Below are 4,353 nucleotides of genomic sequence, written 5' to 3'. Positions count from 1 at the left end.
ATATATAAATATATAAATATATAAATGTGATATTTGTAGCGAATATATAAATTGGTGCTTTACTAATTAGACAATTTAAGTCAACAAATCCAGTTTCCAATATACGGGTTTCGTGAAAAACTAACTTACGTATACATTCTATTAATCTGTAATCTTAAAATTATTATATATAATTTTGATATAATTTTTGCATAATGTATTATCAAGTTTAATAAAATGTATAACATATTACCAAATAATGCATTATTATATAAATGAATTATATAAATTATATAGCCATATGAACGTAATAAAATAATATTCACCTATGCATTATTATGAACTACGAATTCTCTTTATTTAAAAGATACGTAGCTAACAATAATTTAAGCAACAATAAACGATTGTAAATTATTTCAATCATTTGTTCATATATTAATGCAAGTAAGTTGATTATTTTTAATCTTTTCGAACTCTCATCGTTCTAATTCATTCGTTTAATCAGCTCGAAACTTATGAAATGCTTAATTACAGGATCATAACCACGTAAGTCCTAACATACAGCAAGTGCCATTCCGTCTCCGGAGCAACAGGCGGAATGGCCTTGATACATGAAAGTAAGATCGCGTCTCACTTTGGTATAACGGCGGTAAACAGCTCGTACATATATAGGTAAATATACGTATGCGTGTATATATCCGATCGTGAACCTATAATTTAAACCGCATTGATATGTTTCCGTATTTGATACGTTCCGCGGAAATAAGTAAACCGTATTTCGTCATAAAAATATATCTCATTATTATAATAAAATTTAATAAAAATGTATTATTAAAATACACACTAATATGTATTAAATTTTAGGATCGTAAACAGCCTAATAACATCTATCGTAAGGCTCTCATAACATGAAATATAATTTCGGAAACAATTGATTCTTTTATCTTTAGAATTTGTTTTGCGTAAAAATAATTTATCTCATTGGCTAAAGGCTAGTAATAATTCTTCTACATCGAGACACACAGTCGAAAGTTACTTATTGTTAGTTTAATAATTTTTAAGATGAGATCAACTATTAATCACATTTTGAGTTTAGCGAAGTCTTTCAGATGCAGAAAGTTTAAAATACATAATCGAAATATTTAAACCAAAGTTTAAACATTCAAATTTAAACTCTTCCTATTTTTCATAATTATATTTCGTTTTTAAATCTCGTTAATTATTATTTTATTTATAATTATTAATTATTTAATTTAATACTGTTCATTTGTAAAGTATCACATAAAGAAAAGTATAAGGCAGTAAAACGTAAGTGCAGAATCGGCCAATCACAGTGAGACATAAAACAAGTAGAGAACATAAGCAATAGCAAATAAAATATATTGCTTACGTCCTACTACTTACGTATTTCTATATAGATATATACCATTGATTTAAATCTAACAATGAGCATTAACTTGAAGTATGGTGACGTTTATACGCCTTCCTTTTATTTCTATCTCCATTAAAAAAAAAGAAAAAAATAGACATAAACGCCGATGTCCAAAATTAAAAGCTATAACACAGAAAGATGCAAAGCAGACTTAAACAATAAGCGAATCAGTCAATCACAGCGAGACATAAAACAATAACATAAGCAATAACAAATAAAAAATGTAGATCTGTTTACTGCATACAATAAAACTGAACTAAGTCATAAACAGTAAAGAAATCAAAATGTTGAATTTAGTACTGCTTATGTTACAATCTTATGGTCTCTTCTGTGATTGATCAATTCGATTATTGCTTAAGTTTTTTTATCATCATCTTTACAAATCTCGAATAGCAGTGGCTCAATTATTTAACTGCTGTTTTGTTTCCGTTATTATTTATATATTTGTTTCCGTTATTATTTATAATTTTTCTAGGAATAAATGCAGATATATATTGGCTATTTAATAAACACATCGACATATTAATCGCTTTACTCTCAAGGGTCATCAAGCAATCGATATGGGCTATCAATTAATAAGAAAGATATATGCGTAGACATTGTTGATTATATATGAAGAAGATAATTCCGTAGTATTTTTATACAATAAAAGCGATAAATAATGCAAATATCTAGTTGCATAATCATGAATAAATGGGAATAAACCGATTTAAGTAAAATGTTAATAAGTTTATTAAATCCGGAAAAACAATTCGGCGCGCAATTCGAAAAGACTATAATATGTAAGTACATATTAGTAATTCAAGAATTATTCAAAGCAATAAAGATCCAGCTTCGATCATAATAGACATTTTAAATTTCTAATATTGATTGTGTTTCTCATATGCGGTCTAAAATAAAGATTCTTAAAATGTTAAATTAGCGTTTGGAAAACAACAAGCGTTTGGAAATTTACATATATTTGTGTTCTTTCTGTAAAATTTTGTAAATTTTCATAGTTAACAGTACTTTTTATTGTAGTCAGTTATATATTTTTTTAAAATAAAACACATAAGTGTTTCGCTTTTTCTTAATAAATTTTTTTTTAAACATTGTAGAATCGAAATTATAGATCTTGTAATATTTGTGCTGTTTCTGTAAACAGAATTTTATTATAAAAAAATTTAAATCATAGAACAAAATAAACATATTTACCTATTTATTTAAAACTAATCATACATCATTAACTGCATAACTTATTTGTTTAGATAGCGTAAAGTCCACATTACAGCGTACTTCCCCTGATATAGTAAAGAATGTTTATGATGCAAAGTGAAAGCACTAATGCGTCCACGGATTGCATTATCGCGTTATTAGGAACATGATTCATCGATACTGCGAACGGCTCTTTTGCTCGGAAGATTACTCTTGGAAACTCCCAGTCTGGGAATCCACATTTTGGAACCGGATTGGCTGCTAAGAAGATCGGTAGAATTCAAGTCGGCCACTCGGGAGTCCCCAGTTATTCGTGCCTTCAAGCGACGCGATTCGTGACGTCGACATGCGCTCCTACCATACCTGAATGACGTCTGAGGAAATTTCATAAACATGCCAATAAATTGATGGATCGTCACGGAACGATCATCCATCGGTTAAAAATATTATGCATCATTTCCATAATGTTTGGAAAGATCCAATATTAAAATTTGTTTGTCAACAAACGAAAAATCGAATCGAAATGAAGAATCGAATATCAATATATAAGGCTACTAATATCAAACAATTCTGTATAATACAGTCATTTCTTTCGCATTAATTTCATTAGATATAAATTTTTATAGGATTATTTTTAAATCGTTCTTGTGTATTATTTCTGAATCTTCACAACGATCGAACGTTACTATTTTAATTTATTAATGTCTATGCATTATATATTAGGTGTGGAAAAAAGTTCGTGGCGTTTTTGTGTGCCAGATATCTAGAGACGTATTTTTTCGAGCATTGATTTAAATAACATACACGATTTCCTTCTCATCAATCTTCAGTTTCAATCGAGTTTTTCTAGGAATGCTATTGTATTTGAATGATCTCGCGCGGCTATTAATCAAGAATAATCAAATTTCCGAAGTCTCTGGATCTCTGTTACACAACGTTATGCATATATAAATTCAATATTTTTCTGTTTTCATTTACGCTTATGATGTATATATCGTATTATTATGTATATTATGAAAAGCAGGTTTTTAACGATATTGGCGATCATGTCGCCACTATTAAATATTCATTATAATAATGTTGACACGCCTACCAAATGCACCATTGTCGACAAACGCACGTTAGAGGCCGGACCGTTCGCAGTTATATTTTTAGAAAGCCATAAAAAAACGAACACGTGCCTTTTCTCTCAAGATCTTTCTCCGAACGATCACTCGATTGCACGCGCGATCATTCGCCTCATGCGTGCATGCATGCATTACGTGCATACGTACGCACGTGAACGCGTTGACGCACAGAAGTGACGATCGAATTAGCAGGATTGTTGCCGAGGATTGAGCGTACAGCGAAATCGCGTGAACGTCACATTTGCGAAGAGTTAGTTCCGACGACGCGACGCGGACGCAAAACCGATCACCGCGCGCGGTTTGACCTTTAATGTATAGTTTACGCAAACTTAGAGGAAAAACGACGTCAAGTGGTAAATTACCTACGTATCTTTTTTTTTAACTATAAGGTAAAAACTGCCTGTTTAATTTATCTAAGCTTATCGAGCTTTGCGATGTAGTGTTGAACTAAAATTCTATGCAAATTTGAGAACCGGGAAAGTTTCAGAAATCTCTACTTTTAATTTGTGCATTTATTTACTTCACTGTGTTTCTATAATATAGCTCTTTTTTGTTACTTGTTCTGTTAACTTATTCTGTTAAAACTTATTCTGTTTTATTATGTACTTTTCTTCACTGTTA

The sequence above is a fragment of the Atta colombica genome, unplaced genomic scaffold (assembly GCF_001594045.1).
Source record: "Atta colombica isolate Treedump-2 unplaced genomic scaffold, Acol1.0 scaffold210, whole genome shotgun sequence".
Taxonomy (NCBI): domain Eukaryota; kingdom Metazoa; phylum Arthropoda; class Insecta; order Hymenoptera; family Formicidae; genus Atta; species Atta colombica.
This window is presented reverse-complemented; position numbering follows the sequence as displayed.